The following is a 13462-nucleotide window of genomic DNA, read 5'->3' as shown; positions in this document are numbered from 1 at the left end:
GTCTAAATCATTGACATACAATGTTATAAGGATATTCCCCTAAATAATAATGATGAGAGAGACAGAGAGAGAGTCTATAATTACTGACAAATACCTAATCGCAACTAAAAAGCACGTGGGTTCACAAACAAACTACCGAAGTGCACATCACTACGATTCTCTGAACAGTCAACGAAGAGAAAAGGTGTTACTCGGGAGAGGAGTCTACGCTGGCCAAGTATTCCTCGTGGTCCCATTCAGATCCCCACGTGTCCGTGGTGTCCTTCACAACAACGATGATTGCTCTCTGGTGGTTGGAGAGTATTCACTTTCTCATATTTGAAGCTCCTGACTCTTATAGTGTTCCTCATCAGTTCAAATGATGCATCTCCATTCTGTTGGCTCAAGGTCACCTGACCTACCTGATTGGCTCTGGTACAGGGCGACAATCAGCATTGTTCTATGGTCTCTGCCCTCCAGCCTTGTGCCTCTGTTCTTTTCAACTCTAAATAATTCAGTTAAACTAGGTGACCCAGACACTGAGTCTAATGCGATCACAGATTGCTTCTCCAGAAAGTCTGTCACTTTACATAATAAATAACTACTCACCTGAGAATGGTCTCAGGTTTAGCCTATCATTGGCTGAAACTCCTTGTGTCCATATTCAATTGCTCTGATGAGACTACCCCACAGCAAGGATCAGTACATCAATGAGTTCACAAAATGGGGGGCTCCAAAGACAGACTCACAAAATGGCCACCTCCATCTCCTTCAAGCACATGCAAGAACAAAGATAATCGGTTTGCCTACTTCCACTGCCATGATACATATAGAAACATAGAAAACCTACAGACAATACAGGCCCTTCGGCCCACAAAGCTGTGCTGAACATGTTCTTACCTTAGAAATTACCAAGGGTTATCCGTAGCCCTCTATTTTTCTGAGCTCCAAATACCTGTCCAGGAGTCTCTTAAAAGACCCTATCGTATCTGCCTCCATCTCTCACTACTCTCCGCATAAAAAACTTACCCAACATCTCCTCTGTACCTGCTTAAAACTGTGCCCTCTCATGCTAGCCATTTCAGCCCTGGGAAAAAGCCTCTGATTATCCACACGATTAATATCTCTCATCATCTTATACACATCCATCAGGTCACCTCTCATTCTCCGTCGACCAAGAAGAAAAGGCCGAGTTCACTCAACCTATTCTCATAAGACATGTTCCCCAGTCCAGGCAACATCCTTGTAAATCTCCTCTGCACCCTTTCTATAGTTTCCACATCCTTCCTGTAGTGAGGTGACCAGAACTGAGCACAGTACTCCAAGTGGGGTCTGACCAGGGTCCTATATATAGCTGCAACATTACCTCTCGGCTCTTAAACTCAATCCCACGGTTGATGAAGGCCAATGCACTGTATGCCTTCTTAACCACAGGGTCAACCTGTGCAGCAGCTTTGAGTGTCCTATGGTCTCGGACACCAAGATCCCTCTGATCCTCCACACTGAAGTTCATAGACTGTAGTTCTTTCTGGCCAACAAAGTGGTCCCAACACCGACAACTGTGGGACACCACTAGTCACTGACAGCAAATCAGAAAAAGCTCCCTTTATTCTCAATCTTTGTCTCCTGCTAGTCAGTCAGTCCTCTATACAGGCTAGTATTTTTCCTGTAACACCAAGGGCATGCAACTTGCTAAGAATGCCTCATGTGTGGCAATTTGTCAAATGCCTTCTGAAATCCAAGTACACAACATCCATCAATTCCCCTTTGTCTATCCTGCCTGTTATTTCCTCAAAAGTTCCAACAGATTTGTCAGGCACGATTTTCCCTTAAGGAAACCAATGGTGACATTGGCCTTTTTTTAAAACCATGTGCCTCCTAGTACCCTGAAACCTCATCCTACATCTTCCCAACCACTGAGCTCAGGTTAACTGGCCTAGAATTTCCTTTCTTCTGCATCCCCCACTTCTTGAAGAGTGAAGTGACATTTTCATTTTGCGGTCCTTCAGAATGACAGAATCTCTTCATTCTTCCAATTCCTCAATAACCTCTTCAGCGATCTCTTTCAGAATGCTGGGGTGTAGTCCATCTGGTCCAGGTGACTTACCTACTTCAGACCTTTCAGTTTCCCAAGCACCTTCTCCCTAGTGATAGCAAGTGCACTTACTTCTGCCCCCTGACACTCGCAAATATCTGTATACTTCTAGTGTCTTCCACAGTGAAGACTAACGTGAAATAATTATTCAGTTCATCTACCATTTCTTGTCCTCCATTACTGCCTCTCTGGTATCATTTTCCAGCAGCCCAATATCTACTTTTGCCTCTCTTCTACTCTTTATATATCTGAAAAATAAAACTTCTGGTATCCTCTTTGATTGGTTAGCTTCCTTGATATTTCATCTTTTCTCTCCTTGTGGCTGTTTAGTTACCTTCTGTAGGTTTTTAAAAGCTTTCCAACCTTTAACTTCTCACTAATTTTTCCTCTATTATAAGCCCTCTCTTTAGCTTTCATGTTGGCTTTGACTTCCCTTGTCAGCCAGGGTTGAAATCTTTGGAATACTTCTTCTTTGGGGTGTATCTATATATTTTCCGAATTGCTGCAAGATACTTCAGCCTATGCTGCCCCACCGTCTTGCTAGTGTGCCCTTGCAATCTACTTTGGCCAGCTCCTCTCTCATGCCTCTGTAATTCCCTTTACTACACTGTAATACTGCTACATTTGACTTTTGCACTTCCTCTCGAATTGCAGGATGAATTCCAAGGCTTCCTTTACCTTAAGCTCCCTAAGCAAATCTGGTTCATTACACAACACCCAATCCAGTATAGTTGATCCCCTAGTGGGCTCAACCACATGCTGCTTTAAAAAGCCATTTCGTGAGGATTCTACAAATTCTTTCTCCTGGGATCCAGCAGCCAACCTAATTTTCCCGATCGACCTGCATAATGAAATCCCCTGTGTCTAATGTAACATTGCCCTTTTGACACGCCTTTTCTACCTCCCGTTGTAATTTGTAGCCACATCTTTGTGACTGTTCGGAGGCCTGCATACAAGTTCCTTCAGGGTCTTCTTACTCATGTAGTTTCTTAACCGGCACCTGCCTACCTGCCTTCAAGGAGATACATTCTATCCACCCTGCTCACGGACTGTTTATCCCGCTCCCATCAGGGAGGAGGCTATGTAGCATCCATGCTAGGACCACCAGACACAAAAATAGTTATTTTCCCCAAGAAGTAAGGCTGATCAACACCCCCCCTGCCACCAACCTACCTTTAAAACCCTGTCAGTCACTGCAAGGGAAATGGCCTGATCGTGAATCAAACTCAGGTCGCTGGGTTGGAAGTCTACCACTGTACCACTGAGGACTGTGAATGAAACCAATGGCAGAAACCATGACGTACACAGGAGTTGATGTGCAGATTCAAAGCCAGCTTTACTTTCTTTTAGCCAAGATGGCAAAAACAGACATTGGCAAAACCAGTCCAACTTAAAAAAGGCAGTAATCCAAAGACAAATTCAGTACTTCAAGACCTCAATGCAGAAAAAAACACAGAAAAGACTCAAAAATACCAGAGGCTCTTGTTACTTATAAGATCACACTTTAAAGCTGAGCAAAGTACAGGAATCAGGGTTTAAATGCACAGATGTTAATTGTGAACATGTGCAGTCAATGATCAAGAACAAGAGAGTCCAATCAGTTCTGGAAAATCCCTTAGGGAACTATGTCTGCCTCTGCTGGGCAACCCCAGGATAGAACCGGAGTCCTAACAAGGCCCCCTCCCCTAGGAACGGCTCCTGAAATTCCCCCGGGAACGATCAGGATGTTGATGGAACTCCTGAATGAGACCAGGATCCAAGTATATCCCGAGCTGGAACCCAAGAGTGTTCTTCAGGCCTGTAAGCCTCCCAGTTCACTAAAAACTGGATTCGCCCATGGGCCTGGCAGGAGACCAGTGGGCAGCAGACCGAGTATGCAGGATGGCCTTGGACGAGGTGCAGGGGCTTGCAGCGGGAGCCAGAAGACAAGCCTGAGATGGGAAACGTGGGGTTAATCCACATTGATCTGGGGGCAGGAGATGATAGGACACAGGATTGGCCCTCCTCAACACTTTGAAATGGCCAAAAAAGTAGGGAGCCAGCTTGTGAGATTATTCTCAGAGGAAGATCCTGGGTAGAGAGCCAAACCCGTTTTTCCAGGGTGATAAGATGGTGCTGGCTTGTGAGAGGAGCTGTTATAGAACTAGTGTTACAAATTAATTGCTGGTAAAAGTTGGCAAACCCAAGGGTGTTGTACCTGCTTAACAGAAGAGGGTTGTGGCCAGTCCCTGACTGCTTTGGTCTTCCTGGGATCCATCTGGAATCCACCTTTGGAGACGATGATCCCCAGGAAGAAGACTTTAGATTGATGGAATTTGTATTTCTCTGGTTTCATGTAACTGAGGTCTTGGGAGTGAAGAAGGACCTGTCACAGATCCCCCTCATCTTCATGGGCTTGGCTGCCCCCACCCCCCGGAGAGCTAGGGACTAGTTGACCCAAAGTGGCTCTGTTTCCTGCAGTAGGGGCAGCCCCTTGCCCTCATCCTATGATTTTGCTCAGCCTGAGAGTTCTGTTTCACCTAACTCTTGTAAGGCAGTGGAAACCTGAGGGCACTGTGCTGGTGATGGTAATGTCAGTGATCTGCTCTCAGGGGCTTCAGGAGCAGAAGAGCATTCCCTTCATCTCTGACAAAGGCGATTGTTCAGTCCAATGGAGAGGTCAATCAGGGTATCCAGATCGCACACCACATCTCTGGATAGCATCTGAAAGCCCATGTTAAAAAACAGCAATGAGTGATTCTGAGTTCCCATGGCTCTCAGCAGCTAGGATGTGGAAGGAAATGGTGTAAACAGTGATGCGGAGGCTGCCCTGACAAAGTTGGAGGAGCTGTTAGGCTGCTTTGGGACTGCTGACTGGGTGGTAGGAGAACCACCATCTCATCCATAGAGGCTTGGTAACTGAGGCAGAGAGGTCCCTGCTGTTCCCAGATGGCGGTAGCCCAAGTTAGTGCTTTTCCAGCAAGAGAGGTGATGACACAGGCTACTTTATGTAGGGAAGGTTAGAACTTGTTGTGAGGGAGCATTGAGTGAGGTACCCTTGACACTCCCCTGGGTTCCCATCATACCTCTGACGAGATGGTAGGCATGGCTCAGACCTGGAAACTAGTGGACCAGGAGGATCTGGCAAACCAGGTTCTGGACTGGACCACTGGAGAGTCTGCAAAGAGTGTAGAACTTGGGTGAGCAGCTGTTCATGCCTAGTAACTGCAGTTTCCTGTCTGGCCAAGGCTTGCTCATGCCTCCCCACAGTCGTTTCTTGTCCGGCCATAGCAGAAAGGGGATTGTCAAAGTCAGAAGGGCCCCAGATGAGGTGGGGTTGTCTCTGCCGGGTCCATGGAGTGGCTCAGTCTTACTGTAAGGAAATAGCCTGATTGGGAATCACACTTGGGTCTCTGAGTTAAAAGCCTAGCACTCTGCCACTGTGAGTGAACCCAATTGAGAAACTATGATGCAGACTCAAAGCAAGTTGTGCTTTCTTTTAGCCAAGACGGACAAAGAATAGACAGAAGACAGAGAGTGGTAGTGGATGATTGCTTCTCTGACTGGAGGCCTGTGACTAGTGGTGTGCCTCAGGGATCTTTGCTGGGACCATTGTTGTCTGTTGTCTATATCAATGATCTAGATGATAATGTGGTAAATTGGATCAGCAAGTTTGCTGATGGCACTAAGATTGGAGGCATTGTGGACAGCAAGGAAGCCTTTCAAAGCTTGCAGAGAGATCTGGACCAACTGGAAAAATAGGCCAGAAAATGGTAGATGGAATTTAATGCAGACAAGTGTGAGGTGTTGCATTTTGGAAGGACAAATCAAGGTAGGACATGCACAGTAAATGGTAGGGCACTGAGGAGTGTGGAGAAACAAAGGGATCTAGGATTTCAGATACATAATTCCCTGAAAGTGGCATCACAGGTAGACAGGGTTGTAAAGAAGGCTTTTGGCATCCTGGCATTCATAAATTAAAGTATTGAGTGTAAGAGTTGGGAAGTTATGGTGAGGTTGTATAAGACATTGGTGAGGGCAAATTTGGAGTATTGTGTGCAGTTCTGGTCACCTAACTATAGGAAGGATATCAGTAAGATTGAAAGAGTGCAGAGAAGATTTACTAGGATGTTGCCAGGTCTTCAGGAGTTGAGTTACAAGGAAAGATTGAACAGGTTAGGACTTTATTCCTTGGAGCGTAGAAGAATGAGGGGAGGGATTTGATAGAGGTTTACAAAATTATGAGGAGTATAGACAGAGTAAATGCGAGTAGGCTCTTTCCACTTAGATAAGGAGAGATAAATACGAGAGGACATGGCTTTAGGGTGAAAGGGGAAAGGTTTAGGGGGAACTTCTTCACTCAGAGAGTGGTGGGAGTGTGGAACGAGCTGCCATCTGACTTGGTAAATGTGGGCTCACTCTTAAGTTTTAAGAATAAATTGGATAGATACATGGATGGGAGGGTCTGGAGGGTTATGGACTGGGTGCAGGTCAATAGGACTAGTGGAATAAAGTTTAGGCACAGACTAGAAGGGCCGAATGGCCTGTTTTCTCTGCTGTAGTGTTCTATGGTTCTATGAACAAAAAAAGGCAACCAGTCCAACTCAAAAAAGCAGTAATCCACACACAAATACAGTAATCCAAGATCTTGATGCACAAAGAAGATCCAGAAGTGGCAGGCAGTAAGCAGACATTTAAAAAAACATATGAAGACTCAAACATACCAGGGACTCTTACCACTTACAAGATCATATTTTAACACTGAGCAAAGTAAGAAACAGGAAGTAGGGTTTAATTATAGATACTAATTGGGAACATGTGCAATCAACCATCAACAAGAGCCCAATCAGTTCTGAAAAAAAGCCCTGAGGGAACTATGTCTGCCCCTGCTGGCCAATCCCGGAATTGACCAGAGTTCTAACAGTCACCTCAAGTATAGGCACTCCTGCCCCTAGCATCACTTTATGCATTGTCCTATGTATCTATATTTCTTGTTTTCATTATTATGTTCTTTATCTTATTGTTCTGGTTTGTGCTGCATCGGATCTGGAGTAGCAATTGTTTTGTTTTCCTTTACACTATGTACGGGAAATGACAATAACCAATCTTGGCTCTTGAAAATGTCGAGTTACAGGGAGAAAATGGACTGGCTAGAACTTTATTCCTTTGAGCAGAGGAAACAGAGAGCTGATCTGTGTAAAAAAAAAATGGTGAATGCACAGTCTTTTTTCCATTACTGGGGAAATCAAGAATTAAAGGACATAGGATTAAGGAGTGAAGGAAGAGATTTAATGGGAACTCGAAGGGCAACTTTTTTCTCAACAAGTGGTGTGTGGAATGAGATGCCAGAGGAAACACTTGAGGTGTGATAGTATTGGGTTCACTTTCTGCAAAGTCCCAAACTTAAAAGGATACTTAAGCCCTATCCAATACAGGTATCTAACATTGATGTTGTGACTCTCGATATCCTAATTATTGTTTGATTAACTATACCTGTGACAATATTTGATGTGCTGAGTGACAAAATAAATCTAGTCTGCAAGCTTCTTTTTAATATGTCAAATATTTGATTGATGGAAATGATGGCTTTGTTGCTAAGTATGCAGACGATATGAAGGTGGGTGGAGGGGCAGGTAGTTTTTAGGAAGTACAGGGGCTACAGAAGGACAGATAGATTAGGAGAATGGGCAAAGAAGTGGAAGATGGAAGCTTATGATCATGCACTTTGGTAGAAAAAATGAAAGGGTTGACTATTTTCTAAATGGAGAGAAAATACAAAAATCTGAGGTGCAAAGAAACTTGGGAGTCCTTGTGCAAGATTCCCTTAAGGTTAATTTGCAGGTTGAGTCTGTGGTGCGGAAGGCAAATGTGATGTCAGCATTCAAGAGGACTGGAATATAAAAGTAATGATGTAATGTTGAGACTTTATAAAGCACCTTTGAGGCCTCACTTGGAGTATTGTGAGCAATTCTGGGCCCCTTGTCTTAGAAAGGATGTGCTAAAACTGGAGAGAGTTCAAAGGAGATTCACAAAAATGATTCCAGGATTGAATGGCTTGTTATCTGAAAAGCATTTCATGGCTCTGGGCCTGTATTCACCAGAATTCATAAAAATAAGGGGTGACCTAATTGAAACCAAATTCACAAATGCTTTGATGGAGTGGATGTGGAGAGGATGTTTCCTATGGTGGAGGAGTCTAAGACCAAAGGATGTAGCCTCAGAATAAAGGGATGCCCTTTTAGAATGGAGATGAAGAAGAATGGAGTGGCGAATCTGTGGAATTCACAGGGTGCCGTGGAGGCCAAGTCTTTATGTATATCTAAGGCAGAGTGAATGAGGGGATATGGCGTGAAGGCAGGAGATTGGGGCTGAGAGGGAAAATGGATCAGCCATGCTTAATTCTGCTCCTATATCTTAAGTTCTTGTGGTCTTAAATGTCATAATGTTGTGTTGGAAAGCTGAAGTTAGCAGTAAACCTCCTGGACCTTGGAAAGTGAATATTCAGAGGAAGGTATACAAGACCATAAGATATAGGAGCAGAAGTAGGCCATTCGGCCCATCGAGTCTGCTCTGCCATTCAATCATGGGCTGATCCAATTCTTCCAGTCATCCCCACTCCCCTGCCTTCACCCCATACCCTTTGATGCCCTGGCTAATCAAGAACCTGTCTATGCCCTAAATACACCTAATGACTTGGCCTCCACAGCCTCTCGTGGCAACAAATTCTACAGAATTACCACCCTCTGACTAAAGTAATTTCTCCGCACCTCCGTTCTAAGAGGACGTCTTTCAATCCTGCGGTCCTGCCCTCTTGTCCTAGAATCCCCTGCCATGGGAAATAACTCATATCTAATCTGTTCAGGCCTTTTAACATTTGGAATGTTTCTGTGAGATCCCCCTTCATTCCCCTGAACTCCAGGGAATACAGTCCAAGAGCTGCCAGACGTTCCTCATATGGTAACCCTTTCATTCCTGGAGTCATTCTTGTGAATCTTCTCTGAACCCTCTCCAATGGCAGTATATCCTTTCTAAAATAAGGAACCCAAAACTGCACACAATACTCCAAGTGTGGTCTCACGAGTGCCTTTTAGAACCTCAACATCACATCCCTGCTCTTATATTCTATACCTCTAGAAATGAATGCTAACACTGCATTTGCCTTCTTCACAACTGACTCAACCTGCAGGTTAATCTTTAGGGTATCTTGCACAAGGACTCCCAAGTCCCTTTACACCTCTGCATTTTGAATTCACTCCCCATCTAAATAGTCTGCCTGTTTATTTCTTTCACCAAAGTGAATGACCATACACTTTCCAACATTGTATTTCATTTACCACTTCTTGCCCATTCCCCTAAATTATCTAAGTCTCTCTGCAGGCTCTCTATATCTTCAACACTACCCGCTCCTCCACCTATTTTTGTATCATCGGAAAATTTAGCCACAAATCCATTAATACTGTAGTCCAAATCTCTGACTACAGTTTATTATCAACATTTGAAAGACAGTTGGATGGGTATATGGATTGGAAAAGACGTTGTCATTTTTGTTTTGCATTAACACCACAGCTCTTGATTCCATTAACCCTGTTATAGGAAATGTGTGGTTAATCTGGAAAGAGTGCAGAGATTATTTACAAGAATGTCCCCAGGACTGGAGGACCTGAGTTATAAGGAGAGGTTGGCCAGGATTGGTCTTTATTCTTTGGAACTTGAGAGTGGGAGGAGGAAGAGATCATGTGGAAGTGTTTAAACTTAGAGGCAGAGATAAAACAGATAGTAACAGTCTTTTCCCCAGGCTTGGGGAGTCCAAAACTAGGGCATAGGTTTAGAGTGAAAGGGGAAAAACTTTCTCTGCACAGAATGTGGTGAGTGTATGGAACAAGCTGCCAGAGGAAGTGGTTGAGGCAGGCACAAACAGTATCATTTCAGAAGCACTGATAGGTACATGGAGGGGAGAGGCTTGTTGAGATGTGGGCTGAATGCAAGAGATTGGGGCTATCTTGTTAAGCAGCAACACGCACGCCACCTTGTCAAAGGCCTTCTGAAAATCCAAATGCCAACTACTGTTGCCAGAGTTTCAGATGGTGATGAGGTGGTGTACAGGAATGAGCTAGATGAGCTGGCTGAGAGGTGTTGCAGCAACAACCTGGCACTCAACGTCTGTAAGACCAAAGTACTGATTGTGGACTTCAGGAAGGCTAAAATCGAGGGATCAGAAATGGAAAGTCGAGTAGTTTCAAGCTCCTGGGTGTCAACATCTCTGTGAATCTATCCTGGGCCCAACATATTGATGTAATTACAAAGAAGGCACCATAGAGGCTATATTTCATTAGGAGTTTGAGAATTGGTATGTCACCAAAGACACACAAATTTCTACAGATACACTGTGGAGAGCATTCTAAATGGTTGCATCACCATCTGGCATGGAAGGGCCACTGCACAGGATCAGAAAAAGCTGCAGAAGGTTGTAAACTCATCCAGCTCCATCCAGGACACCTTTAAAAGTCAACACCTCCAAAAGGTGGTGTCCATCTTGAAAGACCCCCGTCAACTTGGACGTGCCCTCTTCTCATTCCTACCATCAAGGAGGTGGTACAAGAACCTGAAAACACACACTCAACATTTCAGAAACAGCTTCTTCCTCTCTGCCATCAGATTTCTGAATAGACAATGAACCCACGAACACTTACTTCCTCAGTATTTCCCCTCTCCTTTTTCTCTGTTATGTATATAATACATATATAATTCATTGTAATTTATAGTTTTTATTACTATGCCATGCAAATTTCACAACATATGCTGGTAATATTAAATCTGATTCTAATTCTGATATGATTCATATATATTTGAAAAGAGACCAGACCTGCACCTAATATTCCCTGTGTAGTCTCAACATGGCTCTGTTTACCTCAGTAAGATGGTTTTCCTCTGGTAATGAGAGCCTCTGCAATAAAGACTAGCACATTCTCTGCCTTCTGCACCTTAGATTTCAATGAATGCTGAACAAGGACACAACACCTCCCATCTCTCAGCAGTTAAGCGCTTCAACCAATACGTATTTACAGTTCACCTTCCATCTGCACGTCCCTGGCCTATCAACACCCTCCACAACCTCAGGGAGAGTCTCTGAATGTCAGAACATTCGCTAGGGATTGTATCAATGTCAGGCCACTGTCACCACGCCCAGCTGTATTAGGGATTGTCATTCAATACCAGCAACTCTTCAATACCAGGGCCTTAATATTAGTTCACCATTCCCCACGAACAGCCTCACTAGGGAGCGTCTCTCATTAACTCTCCGAGCCTGAGTGCGACTGTCATTTGCAGCACTCCATTCGCCCCTGCTAGCGTTCTCTGGTTTACCAGGGAGATTCTCCTAACGCCAGAGCATATTCACCGCAACGAGCCTTCCCAGGGAACGTCTCTCAATGCCAGGACAATCAGGGAACGTTCTCAATGCCTGGGCAGAATCACCACTCCTAACCACCAGGAAGCTTTCTCTTAATGAAATACAAGAGTCGCACTCCCAGGATCACCAGGGAGCATCTCTCGATGCCTGTGTCCATTTACCACAATCATCCTCACCAGGGGAGTCTCAATATTCGGCCATTCATACTCACCAGGGAGCGTCTCTTAATACCAGTTATTTCACGGAGTCAGTCTCTCAATGCCAGCCCAGCCTTGGCTTTCCATCCAATGGATTGCTGCTGCTGAACTATCGCCACCTTCAGCTCAGCGAAGCTCTTGCAATAGTTCCCACAGATGCACCCCTCTGGTTCTGTGGACAATTACCCGTTAACCAGAAGCAGGGCAAATCCAACCAAGCTGGTTGTCGCCCTTTAACCCGTGAATATTGCCTAGCCCCGAGTCCCGCAAGAACCACTCAGCTCCAGACCTGGTCCAAACATGAACCCAAGCGCCGAACTCCAAGGGTGAGACAAAAGTGGCCGCCTGTAAGGAGACGAATCTCAAGGTCGTATAAGCTATGCATGCTTTGATAATAAATATGTACTTTGAACTTTTTGAGTGATTACCTTCAACATCGAGTGTGGCATCAGAGAGCCCCGGGAAGCATGAAGTTCCAGGGTATCGAAGGGAGAGCCCTCTAGTAGTGGTGGTGGTGGTGGTGGTGGGGGGTCACACCCCACACAAAGGGAGGGAGTCAGTCATTTCCCCGTCCCAGGCCATCGTCAGGTCTAGTGGTTGGGAGGGTCACACCCCACACAAAGGGAGGGAGTCAGCCATTTCCCCGTCCCAGGACATCACTGCTGGACATTGCGCTGAACCCAAGCACCTCTTCATCGTTGACGAGTTCAGAAATATAGGTGCTAGCACTCTGTTATATTCAGCCAGGATATAGTCTTGGTTTAGCTACCAAGCCCGCCAGAACCATTTTTACTGACAGATGGGGCATAGCAGGTTACTGGCGCCTTAGAAACAGTCGCTTCGGGTGAATGGGGTTCATCAGCTGTGATCGGTAACTCACCTAGGAGAAAGAAAACTCTTGCCTGCTGCCTTACAGCTTTACCCGTTCATGGGGAAGACTCGAGGAACACTCCGGAGCTGAAATCCCTTAGGCAGTCCTACATCGAATTCAACGCTGACTGGCGAAACTTGCGACGCAGCTGGTCGGTCTCTGCCATTCCTTTGGATTCATCAGCTTAATGGAGAGGGGGAGCCTGCCGCATGGGCAACAGCTTGCTCTCCACATCGTACTGAGTATCCGCATAGACAGCTGGGATGCAACGTCTATGGCTGACCAGACCCGTGGAGAGCCTACCTTATATCAAGTAACGAGAGCAAGAGAATGGCACAGGGAGGGGCTGAGATATGGCAAGTAACATCCATATCCTAAGTGACAGTCTCCTCCAACAAGGGGTAGTCTATCCATCTCCCCTGTTTACAAACAAGAGAAAATCTTCAAGCAACACACACGAAATGGTGGAGGAACTCAGCAGGCCAGGCAGCATCTATGGAAAAGAGTTCAGTCGACGTTTCATGACAAGACCTCCTAAACTCCAGAAAGTACAGGCCCAGAAACGTAAAAATGTCGACTGTACTCTTTTCCATAGATGCTGCCTGGCCTGCTGAGTTCCTCCAGCATTTTGTGCTTGGCCCTTGACTGTTTAGTGTCCTGGGAGAAGAGGGGTCACTATCAAGTGGAAACAAGTATATTAACCTCATAAATCCCGAAGCTAAAAGAACAGGTCAGAGGCTGGGGAATCCTCCAGTGAGTGAACCACCTCCTGAATCCCACAAGACTCAACACAAGTCAGGGGTGTGATGAAAAACTTTGCACTTAGTTTAATATATGCAGCTCCAACAACTCTCTGGAAGCTTGATACCACCCAGCAGAGCAGTGTGCTCAATTCCCCACCCCAAATACTCGTAGACCATATGACATAGGGA

This window comes from Mobula birostris, chromosome 8 (genome assembly GCF_030028105.1).
Source record: "Mobula birostris isolate sMobBir1 chromosome 8, sMobBir1.hap1, whole genome shotgun sequence".
In the NCBI taxonomy this organism is placed as follows: domain Eukaryota; kingdom Metazoa; phylum Chordata; class Chondrichthyes; order Myliobatiformes; family Myliobatidae; genus Mobula; species Mobula birostris.
Note: the sequence above shows the minus strand (reverse complement) of the source record.